We start from the raw sequence: 17,757 nt of genomic DNA, 5'->3' as shown, positions 1-17,757 counted from the left end.
CACCTTTTTCTACTACAAGGGAACTTTTTGAAACCTTCCAATTTTTAAATCATTAAATGTAACTACATAACCCTCATCACCGAGTTGCCTTATTAAAATTAAATTTTTACTCAACCTTGGAACATGTCTTACCTCATGTATAGCCAATGATTCCCATTCTGCAACTTAATCTTAACTTTTCCCTTTCCAGCAACTTGATAGGGTTTATTATCCCCCAAATAAACAAGCCCAAAATCCCCTTGGACATAATCAATGAAATAACCTTTATGAGTTGTAGCATTAAATGAAGCATCAAAATCTAAAACCCATGAATCATCAACACTTTCTAAATATAGAAGCAAACTATCCTATTCAGATTTGTTACTTACCACATTTGCCTTCTAGTTCCCTTTTGGTTTATCTCCTTCATTGTTCTTTCGAGTCTAGTAATCTTTCTTCTTATACCATATTTTACCATAGTACGAGCAATCTCTCAGTCCTCTAGATTGAGACCTTTTCCCTTTGACTTTCCTCTTGATTTCCCATGATTTTCAAAATTATTTCCTCTCTCAATCGTTCTACCTCTTCTTTGTGCATTCAAAGTACTTCTTGATGTAGATCCAACTAAGGTTTTCCTACAAGTTTCCTCACTCAAAATAACAATGATCACATCATCATAACTTAGGTTATTAGATCCAAAAATAGAATTACTCTCAGCCATTACCAAGCCATTCCAACTTTTAGGAAAAGAAATCAAAATCAAGAGAGCCCTAATTTTTTCATCAAAATTAATACCCATAGAATATAACTAATTAGTAATAGTATTAAACTCATTTAAATGATCTACAATAGATCCACCTTTTGTCATCTTCATATCAAATAAACATTTCATGAGAAATACCTTGTTTGAAGCAGAAGGCTTTTCATACAATTTTGCTAGGGTTTCCATCAACTCTTTCATCATCTTCACTTTTATAATGTTAAATGTCATTGATGGTGCCAAGAATAACTGAATGCTTCCAAGTGTGTTTCTATCTAAAATATTTCATTCCTCATTTATTAGAGTTCTCTGGTTTTTAGTTTTTCCTTCCAACAACTTCCATAAATCCTTATACTAGAGATAGTCCTCCATTTGCATCTTCCATAACTGAAAGTTCTACCTATTAAACTTGTCAACCCTCATCTTAAACTCATCTTCCATGGCTCCCACTCAATTGTAAGACCTTCTTGCAGAGGATCACTAAAAAAAATGGCAATGGTTTGGCTTAAAAAAAAATTAAAATAACAATCGTCTAGCTTTGATACCACTTGTTAGGATTAACCTTAGACAAAAATAACAGTTACATGCAAATGTAACCAATATCAAAAAATAATAGATCACCCATAAGAGAACACAAGACACCAAGATTTAATGTGGGTCACCCAATCCTTGGTCTACATCCACCAAGAGCAAGTCTAATATTATTATGATCCAGTGATTACAACCTAATTACAATCTGTAATCCCCTAAATCTCAATACCACCACAAGAACTAATTTTTGCATCACACATTATGAAAATTCCTAACCCTAAGCCTTTTAATACAAGCTTTTTTCCACTTAAAAAATTAGGGCTAGAATAATATAAAAATTGTAGCTGATGTCTTTTACAATATAAGGTCATTTTTGGCTTCAAAGTCACTACCCCCAAAAACCCCAATTGGGGCGATGCCCCCAAACCCCTATAGAAATAATCTAGAGGGAAACCATGCCAAATAAACCTCTGTGTCTGATTAGGCTCCACATCATAGTAGAACTAACTCCAAAAGATTACCAAATCAAGGAGGTTGTGTTTGGAAAGTCCATAATGGACACAAACTATGTAATGATCACCACAAGCATGAAGGAGGTGTTTTGACACATGGATCAGGATGAATTAGAACCCATAACATTACACAATGAGAATGAGCTATTAAGAGGCTACCTAAATGAAGTAGTGGGACCTATTGACCTAAAAAATCTAGAGGTGACCCTTGGAGCTGCACTAGAAATGAAGCAGTCAAAAACACAGTTGGACTCATTTTTGGAGGCATGTCAATAATGGTGTGATATTTCTAAGGAGAGGGGAGTGAAAAATAATATAGGGAAATTTGAAGCTATTTCACCACATCCAATCAAGTGTGAACAAGTTGGTTTCTATAGTGAACCAATATTTTGGGCTGATGGATGAAGTACATACCTAGGCCAAGGACTTACAAGCATTAAGATCAATAAAGGGTCAAAGGTATCAGATGCTTATGGAGGTATACATTGTTGAGGATCTTTAAAATCTCAATGATTGGATTGAAAAGATATCAGCAAGAAATAAAGTAATGCAAGGATTGCATAAAGAGATCCAATAGATTAAAGACAAAGCTCAAGAGCAATTTTTGGAAGTTGAGAGGTCTTATAGCAACACTTGCATTGAGATTTTTGAAAATGAGTATAAGAGCAATATTTTTGTGGTTTAATCAGTAGTCCAATAGTTTAGAGGACCATTTGAAGAAGCTTTATTAGAAGATGACATTAGACAAGCATTTAAAACTGAAGAAGCACTATTGGAATTGGACACCAAGCTTGAGGATTTTACAGATACTCAGATAGAAGTCAATAATTATCAGCAAGTAGTGAAAGACAAGTATGAAGCTTTAGACTTACCGGGAGCTAGCTGAGTAGCAAAGATGATAGAAAAATTAAAGAATAAACATTTAGACATCATTTTAGTGTAAAGAGGGAAAAAAACCCAGATGTTGAAAATTCAGTTTTGACACTTAGAATTTTTCTAGATTTTTAAAACCTGTTACCAAGGTGCACAAGTGCGTAGGTGCATAGGTGAAAACCTGCACTTTTCACAGAGGTGTGCTAACAATTTTGAAGAAGAAGCAGTGTGTCAATAGTCAATTGCCAGGTCATAATCTAGAGCATTCCATGCATCGAAAATGCATTTTTGACATTAATTTAACTCTCAGAAATGCCTAAAGAAGGTCGATCTTCCATTTTTTGAGCTTCTCAAAACTTCTAAATCATCTTATGGATTCCTTGTCCTTATATTCTTATTCTTTCATTTTTTTGTGTCATGTAAAGGGTCATGCACCCATTAATAGATATAAACAAGGACGGAGACCTACTTAGCACCTTTTAGAGAGTCAGCTGGTGTGTAATTTGATTTGTTTTATTATTTTTTAGCATAAGTTTGCATTTAAAGAGCTCTCACTCCCAACACAAATGGAGGAGATGATTTCTTATAAATACATGGATGTAATATGTACTCTGGGCCATTATTTTGATGCAATAACATATGCTATTGGTGCTCTCATCTTTAGTGTATTATTCTTGCTAGACTATGTTGTTTTTGTGAATGCATGTTCATAAATAATAATGGAGCCAATGGTTTTATTGTGTTCTTATGATTCTGAAATATTTTAGCTGTAGTGTTTTCCATATGTTAATGAATTCCACAATTATGATAAATTGGAGAAAGGGTCATCTTTGTTCTTACATAGCATCTTGTCACATATGAGCACACTTTTCATGGGCTTATGATTTGATGAAATGTGAAACAACTTTTGGTTTATACCGAGTTCCTATCAACTATTGCATTAGTGAAGTTGGGGAAGTGTTGCTCCTAATTTTATTAGTTTCCTACTTGATCCTTTTCATAATTTAATTTTCAGACATGTTATTACCTTGGTTTATGTCCATTAGGAATTTCCATTTCAATTATTTCCTTAAATCTCTCATTACTCTATCTTTAGTATTTTCTTTTAAAATACTTGGTTAAAATAGGAATTCATATAGTTGCATTGATAAATTGTGTTCATCATAAAATAGAAAATACAAAAATATATCTCTTTTGTGGCTACATCTCAAATAGAAACAAATTTTCCAAGATTGGTTCAAACTAGAAAAGGCCTCCTCATGAACATACACATTTATCTTCAATTGAGAGAACCCAATAGGTTACAAAACCCACTTGAAATCTTGGAGTTGATCCTTGATTATATTTTCAAGAGAGGGGTTGGAAAGAATCCCTGTCATTTAGCATCCTACAAAACAATAGCTTAATAGTGTCCAATATTTGATACCATGGCTTGCATTAGTTTTCTATAGAATGTAATGCATTGTTGATTTATTGAGGGAATCAATATTGCTTGGACACATTAAGTCTAGCTACCATTGGAAATGACACTACAAAGCAAGGTCTCAAATGTTCCTCATTGTATAAAATCAAACACTAGAAATTCAAGTGACTGGTAAAAAATAGAAACAAGTCTTGATATCTTTTTCCAAAGAACAGGATTTTTGACTTATCTTTCCCATGGATTTTTTATGCCCATTATTCTAGAAAATGCACTCCAATCCTATAGGTTGACTCATGCCAATTATTAATAATAACATTATTTATTTTGAAGTTGATGAAAGATCAACACATAGATCCCAAGAATCACCTGTATACAAACACTTGTCACAGAAAGAGAGAAGAAAAAGTTATGGAGGTTAGAATTCTCATATCCATAGATGAGACATTCTTGATGAGCAAAAAGAGAAATTGATATAATCAAAAGTGAATCAATTTAATAATTACAAAGATATCAATCCTTATAAAAGGACATCAAAACCCTAGAATGTAACTAACCTAGGTTGCATGATAATAATTAATACAAGAATTAATTATTATATGCCAAAGTTTAGCTTAAGTAAACTAGAGATAATTAGTGAATAACTAAATAAATATGATTTAATTAATATGAAAATAATTTATTAATCTAACAATTACCCTTAAGATAAACTTATTGAGTAGCTAAAAACCTAGAAACTGCTACTAAAAGTAAATTTGAGTCTTGGCAACAAAGGTTGATGAGGTACCCAAGCACAACCAAATCTCTACAAAACGGAGAAATAGAGAAAACCACATGGGAAAAACCCTACTCCAAAAAGAGATGGAAAACATGTTGAAAGAAACTACTGAAGGACTAAAGAAGCATCCAAACTAGGAAATTTCCTACAAGATAGGAACAAAAGATGATCATGAAAAATGCCACTGAAGCATGTAGAAGCTATAAAACCCTGTCGAAAAGTAACTATTGACCTAAAGAACCTCCACTAAAATAGAACCTAACTAGGTAGAGAAGACTATAATTTACATCATATTAGGAGGCAAATAACTCAACTCAAAGATAGAGATGACATGAAACACCAAAGCTTGAAGATCAAATCAATCAAACATGGAAGGCTGGAACCAAAGTAGGAAAAAAAAGAAAAGTGTTTATATGGTAAATGATCCATCTCACTAAACTGCATACGTGCCCAACCATTGTATCCTCCTAATACATAAAAAGAAATATCGAATACATAGCTCACTCCATCAAACCAAGGAAGCATGAGAAACAATAGGAGAAACCCCCCTAATACAGATAGGCATAAGGTAACAGGCAACTAGAAAAGTAAGCCAAAAGAACTACATGTCAAGCAACTACAATCAAGATACACAAAAGGGTATATATGTGTGTACTGAGGTGATCAATCTCAGACATATCATGAAGTTAATGTCACAGAAGGAGACTCACTACACAAAAAAAGTTGGCAAACAAAGGAAAAACATCAACACCCATGGCACTATAATTATAGTAGTCCATGTATAATAAGGCACAAGATATGGTAAATCCTAAGAATACAATAATCTACATGAGTTTCCTTAGATGACGCTACTTGAATCAGAAGGGAAAACAAGGCAAAATAACCAAAACAAAAATGCAAATGGAATATGGCACTTTATCTCAGTGCATCTACAAGAATGCATAAAAATGATGTCTAAATAGACTAGAAGAGACATAAGGCTGATACAATAGATAGTACAACCCATGATGAATCATATGAATCAATAAAATTGATCCCTAGACCTGAAACAACCAAGATATCCAATAGAATGAAAAAATGCAAAAAACTTAATAGAATGCACCTAGATCAAAATTTGGAAAAATAACTAGCATTACTAGAAAGAGCTCTAAAAGACCTTTCTAATGATATAAAGAATACCCAAAATAAGGAATACCCAAATCAAAGATTGGATGCTCAAGATATGTCTCTTAGAGTGCAAAATAGAACACTTAACTTTGATAGCAAAAAAACCATTAATAAATGTCAAAACTGAAAAATACCTATACCACTATGACGGGCTTGGAACCATCTTTCCAATGATATCTCATTTCTAGAAAATGGAGTCCATATGCCTAAGATATGAGAAAAAAACTGAATGTAGGTCCAAATAAGGCCAGAAGAGGTGACAAGATTGTTGATGCAATGCTGATCTCAACAAGTTATGAGCATAATTTTGATGGTCAAATGGTTGTCAAGGCAAAAAATGCTTGAAAAATGACCCCTATCAGAAAAATATATCCGGTCATCAAAAAACAAAGGTTCGATGTTGGAAGAAAAATCCAATGGCCAATGAAGAAAGTCAAAAAGTGCATGTGCCAAAAAAGAACCCCAGATCTGTATGCAAAAATGCTTAGAGGACCACGTGGCAAGGTGTTGGGTCTAAGGAGAGATGATGGGGTCACCAAAGAACCACCTCAAAAAGTGCATGCCAACCAAAAAAAAATTGGCCTCCAATGAAATCTACACTTTCAACAAAGAAATGTTGAGTGCAATTTCCAAAACAACTTTGGTGCCTTTAACTAGGGGTTTTCTAAAAAAGCACTTGGAAATGATGAGTAGCCCAAGATGCAAGCGCCTAACATTGTCAATATAAACATGCCAATAAAGGCACCAAAAACTAGCAACAGGGTATCCAAAATGGTGCCAAATAGGAAATCTACCAAACATCATTAAGAATCATTGATCACGCCCTCCAAACACAAATCATGTGCTCAGAATACGAGCTTAGGAAATTTTCTTGAGGATTTTTGAAAATTATGCCCAATCAAATCAAGTGCCAAAAATAATGAAGTGCATGAAAGCATGGGGATTCCAAAGGAGATTGCACTCACCAAAACCAAGGAATCCACCCAAAACATCATAGGAGGGCACAAATCATGGATCATAGGGCCAATAAAGTGCCACTACTTACACGTTGCATTGATGTATGGACCACAAAAAGGCCACATCACCCAAAAAATGCATTGGATGGTTTGATATGTTATTTCAAACCCAACACAAACTCTTCAAGGGGCATGCACACCTAAAAAATGCCCCAAGTATAAATTGAAAGGGTTGAGGTGGAGGCTAACAAGGCTAAAATGGATGGGCATGTATGTGTGCTACATCAGACCAAGGTACAAGAAACACAGATGCCAAGAAAAGCATTGGTCTCCCAAGAAAATCTCCAAGGTGAAGTGCAAAGACCAACGTGGGCTATAATGCTCCCCAAAAAGGTCACACCACCCAAAATTGCAGCCTCAAGTCAAAGGAAAAAGTTGATGCTCTATTAGCACACTCAGAGCAAGGTACAAAGTTACATCACCAGGAGCAATGTATGGGACCTACGATAAGTGCCTTTCTCCAAAATAAAAATAAAATCCCTCCTCCTTTTGCATTATCAAAAGTATAAAAAAATAAAAATAAAAATAAACTTTTGATAAATAATAACACCTCCTTTTCTTAAAATTTTTGATAAAAATAAAAAATCATCACCTCAATTTTTAAGCCTAAGCCATATGGGCTGGGTACAAAAAAATTTATTTCAAATTTCAACAATGTCCAAACTGGATGTATTTTATATGGACATGAGAGTTGTTGAGCATTCTGAGTTGAACGGTAATGTCCTTTTGGGCTCAAAGTGTTGTGAAAAATAGGTTCCTCTAGATCCAATACAAAAACCTTTGAAAATTGAAACCCTTTAAAACATAAATCATAGATTTGTAAACCAAGCCAAACCTCTCACAAATAGAATAGGGGCATGAAGATCTAGTACTCTAATACCATATTAAAATTGATGAAAGATCAACCCCACAACTACTAAGAATAACCTACATGCAAACACCTATCACAGAAAGAAAGAAGCAAAAGCTATGGAGGCTAGAATTCCTAGATCCATAGATGAGACATTCTTGATGAGCAAAAAGAGAAATTACAATAATGAAAAGTGAATCAATCTAATAATTGCAAAGAGATCAATCCTTATAAAAAGATATCAAAACCCTAACAAGTAACTAACCTAGGTTGCATGATAATAATTAAATACTATATGCCCAAAGTTTAACTTAGGTAAACTAGAGATAATAAGTTACATAATAATTAAATCAATATGATTTAATTAAAAAGAAAATACTTTATTATTCTAAAAATTCCAATTCCAATTTATATTATATTGCATTACAAATCAAAGTGCATAATAACTAGATAGATATACAAGAAAGAAATATGTCAAGCATTATGAATTTGTGAAGAAATTTAAAATAATAGAAATAGGTGTTGATTGATGGAGGAATAAATAGGATAAACTAGATACTAAGAGGGGGGTGAATTAGAATCCTAAACAATTTTTACTTTTCATAGATTTATCCACATCTATCAATAACTTGTGCATGTAAAACTAGTAATGTAAATCTATTGTAACATATAAGTCTGATCAATCAAATGCATTAAAGTAAAACACATAACATAGTATTTGTTACCTAGAAACCCTCCAAGGTGAAGGTAAAACTGTGGTGGGGATGACACTCACAAATTTTCACTACTATAGTAATAAAGTTAACTAGTTAAGGTTATAATATTTAACCATAAAATATGATCTACCCTATGAGGGCTCTACCCTATTAAAGGCTTAAGCGACAACTAGGTCTCACCTTGTTAGAGGATTTAACACTTACAACAAAGGGCTCTATTAGGAGATTTACAAAGATTTGTTAAGACCATTATGTTAAGAGATTTACCTTGATTCAAGTCTATTAAAATTGATTTAGTACTTGACTCTTGATTTTCTCTGTAAGATGATTTCAAGTCTTCTATTTACTAATTGATCCTCTCCTTTGATCTGATATTTTTTTCCTTCCCTTTCACTATATTGTAATGATTAGGTCACTTGGTCTAGTAGATGATAATAGAACGCTTCAATGGCTTCTAATCTGATCTCAATCCTTTTCTATCAATAGCTTCATCTATGCACATAAACTCTTTTCATCTCCTTCTCTACTGGCATCTAGGTTAAGATCATTGCTATATAAAGATTTTTGTGAAGAGTTTTCTAGATGGTTCCATGTTTTTCCTCTTCATCCTAATCATCGAACACACAACATAGAGATCTATGATATACAAAATGTAAATATTTTGTAACAACCTCTGAAAGCATTAAATGTTCTATAAGAACCTGTTCAAAAATTAAATATCTATTCCAAGTTAGCCTAATAATCATTTTTCCTAAAACTCTATTCCATTCCTAACTTTCATGAAAACTCTGCATCGCTTGTCCTTTATGGTTTCCTAATGCTCAAATTTTTTGTTACTCAGCCTTCATTGTGCTTGACATATACTAAGTAACTTGGTACTTGTATTCTCAAAAAAATTCTCGATCATTGATGACTTGCTCTATCACTAATGAGCTCAACTCATATAAAAAAATACTCTGTGACCCAAAAACTTACTCAGCTCTTATAGAACTAGGTACATACTTACTTATGTACATGACTTGGCCTATATAGATTGTTTTATTCTACCTTGTAAAATACTAAGTGGTTGACACTAATAGACAACAACGGTTAGAGATACCAACAATCTCCCCTTTGACATTAGTGGAAAAAACACTTTGTCATATTTACATTTTTACAATACAATCCGATAACAAGCTCTCCCCCTAAGTCTTATGACTTATAAACAATACAAAAATGAATGACAAAACCATTTCACCTTTATTCAAGTCTTTCTTTACCTCTCTTTTGCATCTTTTTCACATCACATTACTCTGTCTCTCTTCAATTCTCTTTGCCCATCTTCACATCTCTTTCCTTACACATGTCCATTTCCCCCCCTTTTTTTAATACTATATGTCACTGATGATGGGGTTGAATGGGTGTAAGTAATCCATATGTATCAATAAATTCCTTGTGAACTTTGGTAATCATGGATAGTGCAAGATCCCATGTAATTCTTGATGCCTCTAAAACATTATTCTAAAACTATAATCTTGTAACTAAATCAATTAAACTATCAGCCATTTAAAGATTATGATCTTATATGATAATAACCTAGGTTATTTTCAATTCTCTCTACATGACCTCCAAATGAGGTATCAACATTTCCTAAATAGATATTAATTTTGATCTCATGTTGTTGTCAGCTACCTTAAGCTCGTCCAATGTACCTTGAGCATTTAGTAGATTATTTTAATGGTCAATGCTTGATAGAGCTGACTCCAAAATGATATTATTGGATTCCTTCATCTTATTTTGAGTCTTATTTATTTGTGCCTAAATAGCATGAGTAAATATTGGCACATCTAAAAAAATTGTTTTAAAATGTTGTACCTTTTGTATTAACTCAATCATAATCTATGCTCTCTCTTGTAAATGAACTTTATGTTCGGCAATAGTTATGGAAACTTTGTCCACAACCTTGGTTTCAAATCATCTTTCTAACCAATCCATTAACTTCACATTTGATTCCAAATCTCTGGCATTCACTTGATCAATTATATTTACAAGTTAGTTTATGATTGGTGCATCTTCTTCAAAATTCTAAATCTCAAAAGCATCAACAAAAATATGTTTAACATCATATAATAAATTTTTTTGTTTGTGCTCCCTCCTAAGCTCTTCTTGTCTCTTCTTCTTTGCTAAAACTTCTTGCAGCAAAATATTTTGCTCCAAGGTGAGATTTGCTAAATCCAATTGTGGCATCTCAATGATTTCATCTAGACTAACCTCAATATCCAGTAAAACATCTTTTAATGCTTTCCTCTTCCTACTAGCTAAGGGAGTGTTGCTACGTGGCACTATTGTATGAGTTGGTAAAGGGATGTCACCACTTGGTCTTACTTGTGCATCTATGCTCGAGACAACAATAGTTACATTTTGTTTAGCTTTATTTGATTCTTTTTCATCCTCAATATGAGGTGTTGAAACAATCTTATCATTTACATTTGTTTCTCTATCTTCACCATCTTCCTCTTCATTTGTAAGCCTTGACTTCTCATATTTTTAAATGTCAAGGGTGTTGGCATGTATTGGAGACATGTTGCCTTGCAGACTCAACACACCTAAGCTTTCTCCACTACTACATTCATCATCGATTCTTACAATCTCTATCTTCTTTGTAGTTAGTCCAAAAATGCTCTTCCATAGAAATTCTATTTGTTGTCATACAACTTCCTCCTTATTTATCGATATCAAAGATGTTCTATATTTTGGAAAAAATATGTTCCTATGTTGCTCCAAAAATATGTCATTTTGATCTTGTGAGATCAAGCATAACTTTTACTAATGTGTTAGTCCTTATCATTTTCTCTACTTTCTCTACATGTTCCCATCTTTCTTTCAGTTTCTCATACAGATCATTGGGTATCTCTCTCTCTCTATTTAACTAGGAGCTATCTTTAAATATAACATCATTTCTATCATAGTCTCCTCAATTATATTCTTGTCATTATTATCTAGTGTATCACATTTGACAAATTTAAAAGTAGATAATCTTGGGGAACTATTTGTGTCTGAACATACCTCATCAATAGACTTGTGTTTCCTCTTAGGTGGTCCTCTAATCAATCTCCTTCTTCTATTTTTTGGGATACTGGGCCCAATAAACTTTGTAACTCTCATCTTTGCAGTCTAGTCTACTCAGCATTAGCAGTTTCCCTAGTCCTTGGCTTATTTGGTGATGGAGGTGTCAATTCATGCCTCTTCTTTGATCCTTGAGTCTTCTTTCTTAGTGACATGAAAACAACTATGGATTTACCCTTGTCATCTTCTTCTACTTCATCTTTCTCATCGCCACTGTCTTGTTCTTCATCTTCACCAAGACCCTGTGTCAATTTCATTATTTCTTTTCCTTTTCCTAGGGTTCCCAGCTTAGCTTCTAGGTCTTCAATCATTTTCTTTCTTTTCTTTTCCTTAGAAGTTGTCTTGATGTTCATAGATATCCTTTTTTTGGCTTCCTCATATCTTCCAAAAGGTTTAGCCTTAGCATCTATCTCTTCTTTGAGTAGTGCATCAATGTTTGCACTTACAAGATCACTTTCTATCTCATATTCAAAACTTTGTAACCAAACCTTCCTTGGCTTAACTTCCTATATAAAATTATTGTCCATGTCAACAAGAAAACACATGCCACTATAATATTTTGTGACCAATTTTTCTAGATTTCTCATTCTTCTTTTCATTCTTTTCTTAAATTCATCAAAATAAGCATTCATTGCATTTTCAAAGCTGTCTCCCAATTGAGTAATATACTCATTGATTTGTCTCATCACTAGTTTGTCTTACTCACATACAAAATTGCCAATACCTAGAAAATACTTATGGATATAAAAGAAAATACAAAAAATTAGGGGTTAGAACTTACACATTGAATTTGTTTCTTTTCTTATTGACAATAGATTCTCTTTGAGTTGTAACTTATGTAGCTTGGTAAGATCATACTCATGATCTTTCATCACAATATTCCATGCTTGATCCATACTCATACAAGGTACACTATTCAACCTACTTGATTGAAAGAATTTGTGAGAAATAATTCTCATTGAAAATTTAATTGGTGGATCAAAAATGTTTGTAATGGACAAACCACATCCATTCCACTCGGCTCCAATATTAGCCTTAACTTCTTCATGGCTCAAACATTACATGGTCTTCTTCTTGTATAGGTTTGGATAACCTGTAACTTAATGTATCATTTTCTTCATGATTTCCACTAGTCCATTTTGTAACCAATACTTCATGTCATGAATTCTGCTCAAAACAAATTTTATCCATTTGACTCTGAATTTTTTTGAGAATTCTAGGGCATAATTAACCCTTTCCTTTCAACAATTTGAAATCCATCCTTCAATATTCCTTCATTACATAGCTTCTCATAAGCTTCTCTAACTTCATAATATCCTACTTCTCTAATTTTTCACATGTAATAGCTTCTAACATCATGGATCATAATGACCATAGGTGCTATCAAAGATAGTGCACTCATAGAGTCTCCTTTCATAGCAATGTCTAGAATAGCACAAAACTTAGGTGGAGGATAGGTGTCACTCTTCTCCAATTTACAATAGATGATGAAGCTACCATGATAGTAGATAGGGTTTGAAGTTCTTCCTTCTCTGGATACTTGGCACTCATTCAAACTTATTGATTGAATTGCTCTTGAAATCTTTATTTGTTGCTTAAATCACTCAATCATTTTGTGCTCTTGAAAATATGAATGCAAGGTATGAAATAATATCTTTGAAATTAATTATATACCTTCTTCCTAATCAATTATGGTCTCCATTAATGTTACATACTTAGATAAGTGGAAGCCATTTGTCTCAATCGATATTGATGCCTTTCAACTAGGTCTACAGCTCGGTCTCTTCCATGTCACATGGTCTCTATCATTCTTGAAATGCTCAATCCATGTTGAAATTCTTGGTCAACATAGATAATTTTCTTACACTTGAAAATCTTACACAAATTTTTTCTTATGCATCTTGTATATGCAGATATGAACTTTTGGCACATTATCATGTAAGTAACTGTTGTATGATATATCAATTGTAGGGCCCATTTGCCATTGCACCAAAAGCCATGACTGTTAGTGAACATGGAACACCACATAATTAACCACCTGTGCACAGGGGAGCATGTCGCATCACCCAACAATCTCCCCCTCAACGCGTATACTAGGTGCTTACGCGAGTCGGGAAGGCACCGGGGAGATTTGAACCCATGACAAAGCCAAAACCAGGCTCTGATACCAATTGTAGGGCCCATTTTCCGTTGCACCAAAAGCCATGACTATTAGTGAACATGGAACACCACATAATTAACCACCTGTGGGTAGGGGAGCGCGTTGCATCACCCAACATCAATTAGGTATACAATTCCATGCATATCTTTCTTGCTTAGCTTGAGATGACATGATCGCCTTCTCCATTGGATTGGGTGACCTCAACTCCATTAGCTCCACTATTTCCATCTTTTTTTTTATTTTTCCATTTCAAGTTCATTTCAATTTTCACTTTCTCAATGTCAACTTTACCTTTGCATTTACTCTTTGTCTAATTTTTTGAATGTACTTGGGTCCTGCAATTGTTTCTTTGATGTCCAAAATTGTGACACTTGGAAATGTATTTTTAGGTGCATAATTCTTCTTCCTCTAATTTGGCCAATAGAGTTTTGTGTCTAATCTTTATTCATATTCTCTATGCCTATATTTATGATAGGCATAGTAGTAACCTTCAAATCTAGGTTTAGTAGATGTATTCCTCAATCTTGATCTACACTCTTGTATCTAATGCCCTTGTTTCTTGCAGTAAAAATAGTAACCAGTAAATTTAGGTTTAGAATTTTGCATACCATGTTTTCTTCTATAAATATTTGTAGTGTGACCAAGTTTTAAATAGTGATAGCATGTTGGCTTGTCCTTTGGCTTTGCATTTCTTATTTCTCCATTCCTGGATGATTCTCCTTTCTCAATGCAAGAATGTACTAACCCATTAGAATAACTTGATGACTTCATTAGTTCTTAAAGTACTTTGTTGCTTCCTTTGGTTTATTGAATATTTCCATGGATTCCTTCTTAGTTCTTAATTCATTCTTCAATATTTCATTCTATGATTTTAGATTTGCAATTTCCACATCCTTTTGATTTAATTCCTGATTTGCAAGAATGAGTTGATTCATCATGTTTAGTTGAGTGTTTGTGAGCTTTTTTACATATGATATCCTTTCTTCAAGTATGGTAACCATTACCCTTTTATCTTCTTTAGCCATAGTCCTATCTTCTTTAGCTTTGTTCTTTTGTTCAATCACTTCACATAGTCTTACTGATTGGAATTTATGTTCTCTTTTCAATCCTCTTATTTCTTCATTCAAGAGTTTTTTTTGGTCAAGTAGATCAATATATGTTTTTTCATTTAGATTGACTAGTTCAAATAGTCCTTCAGTTTCAAATTCTTCATAATAGTATTTCTTTATATGGATGGAAATTCCTTTCTCCTTTTTAGGGAATCCTTCAGATCTTCTCTTGCTTTCTTGATTTTCTAAAGTGTGAGTTGAATGTCAATCACCTGATTGTCAATAGTCTTGTCTAGTTTGAAATCCTTCATCTCCAATCTCTAATCTCCAAGCCTTTAAGCTTCTTTCAAAGAACAAGTGCTATGATACCAATTACTAGTTGATGGAGGAATAAATAAGATAAGCTAGATATTGGGGGGGTGAATTAGAATCTTAAACACTTTTTATTTTTTGTAGATTTATCCACAGCTATCAATAACTTGTGCATGTAAAACTAGTAATGTAAATTGTTTGTAACATGTAAGTCTAATCAATCACATACATTAAATTAAAACACATAACACAGTATTTGTTACTCAGAAACCATCCAAGATGAAGGTAAAACTGGGGTGGGGATGACACGCACAAATCTTCACTACTATAGTAATAAAGTTAACTAGTTAAGGTTACAATGTTTGACCATAAAATATGATCTTCCTTGTGAGGGGTATGCCTTGTTAAAGGCATAAGAGATTTCTAAGTCTCACCTTGTTAGAGGATTTAACACTTACAATAAAGTAAGGACTTTGTTAGAAGATTTATAAAGATCTATTAAGACCGCTCAGTTAAGAGATTTTCCTCGATTCAAGTCTATTAAAATTGATTTAGTATCTGACTCTCAGTTTTCTCTATAAGATGATTTTGAGTCTTCTCCTTACTAACTAATCCTCTCTTCTGATCTGATATGTTTGTCTTTCCCTTTCACTTCACTACAATGACTAGGTCACTTAGTTTATTAGATAATAACATAATTCGTCAATGATTTCTAATCTGATCTTAATCCTTTACTATCAAAAGCTTCATGTTTGCACATAAACCCTTTTCATCTCCTTCTCTACTACCATATGATCTAGGTTAAGATCATAGCTATATAAAGAGTTCTATGAAGATTTTTCTAGATGGTTCCATTTTTTTCCTCTTCATCTTGATCATCAAACACACAACATATGGATCTATTTTCCACAACATGTATATGTTCTATAACAACCTCTAATATTATTAAATGTTCTATTACAACCTCTTCAAAAATTAAATATCCATTCCAAGTTGTCCTAATAATTCTTTTTCCTAAAAATCTATTCCATTCCTAACTTTCATGAAAACTCTATCTTGCTTGGTCTTTACAATTTCTTGATGCTCAACATTGTTGTTTCTCAGCATTCATTTTTCTTAGTACATACTAAGTAACTCAGCACTTGTATTCTCAAAAACTTTCTCAAACATTAATGATTTTCTTGGTCTCTAATGAGCTCGTCTCATATGCAAAAATATTTAGTGACCCAAACACTTACCTGGCTTCTATAGAGCTAGGTACATACTTATATATATGACTCACCCTATTTAGAGTAGCTCAGTTGTAGTGATGACCATCTGAATTTTTCTTGTAAATGACTAAGTGGTTGATACTAATAGACAACAATGGTTAGAGATACCAACAATAGGAAGCTCTAGTGAAAGTGAAATGTTTAGAACATGAAAACTACACTATTATTATATCTAGAGATTGTGTATTGTAGTGAATCTAAAATATTTATCTTCTCCTTTCCATTATGGTAATGGTGTTCAACACTTCATTGTATTTTATACTTGTTTAATAGATAGTAAAGGAGATCTTCACATGGCTATATATTTGTATGTGAACCAATTTAATTTGAATATATATCTTTTCTTTTTAAGTTGATATTTGCATTAGCAAGGAAAAAGAGTTGGATTGCATGCTAGTACTAAGAAAAATTGAAAATCTCATTGCAAGGTTGTTGGTAATGAAGTCACTAATGCACCAAAATTTCATCTTGCAATAAGGAAAATTAAGAGGTGCACCTTTAGAAGGTTTTTCCATGAGCTAGACATGCCAAATAATGTTCTAAATAGGGAAATGTATCAGAATGTTCCAGAAGAGAAATAGATCATTATGTACTATTGGAGTGGAATATTGATTAAGAGTTCCACCAAGGATGCTTTAGAAGTTGAGAGAAACAAAATTGTAAGTATAGTGGCTTCTCAGATGTTTCAATAAGTAAGTTAGTTCAAAGTCCAGACATACAATTTGAATCTTCTCATATTTAGTTTTTGAAAGCATTCTCAAATTATGGATCTATTTATATCAGGGAGACCATTCCTTGGCAATCGTAAAGGAGATCAAGAAGTACAAGATGAAGAATGAACACAATTGAAATTCTTTGTACTTTGCAAATCAAACTAATCCTATAAAATGGAATGAAAATACAAACATGGGATTCATAAATATATTATACAAAGAGATTAAATTATACCATAATTATGACAAAAATAAATTGTCATTTGTACACAATTACCAACTTAACATAGGATCACTATGCACAATTTTTTCTTCCCCAACAAATTAGCACCAACCCTTTATAACAAGAAATAGGGAAAAAGGGTCACAAAAGATAGGTATTGCCTCTCAATATGGTAGTTTTGGTAATACAGTAGAATAAGATTTATAGACAACTTGTTCAACCCTAATGTAAAACTATAGAAATAAGAAAAGAAAAAACCCAATTATAGTCCTCTCAACACCTTGAACTATATACCCCATATTCATAGTAGAAAATGTTCTC

Source organism: Cupressus sempervirens, chromosome 1 (assembly GCF_028749045.1).
Source record: "Cupressus sempervirens isolate cs-2001-9-10 chromosome 1, ASM2874904v1, whole genome shotgun sequence".
In the NCBI taxonomy this organism is placed as follows: Eukaryota; Viridiplantae; Streptophyta; class Pinopsida; order Cupressales; family Cupressaceae; genus Cupressus; species Cupressus sempervirens.
The sequence above is the reverse complement of the archived record's forward strand: the minus strand, read 5'-3'. Positions refer to the sequence as shown.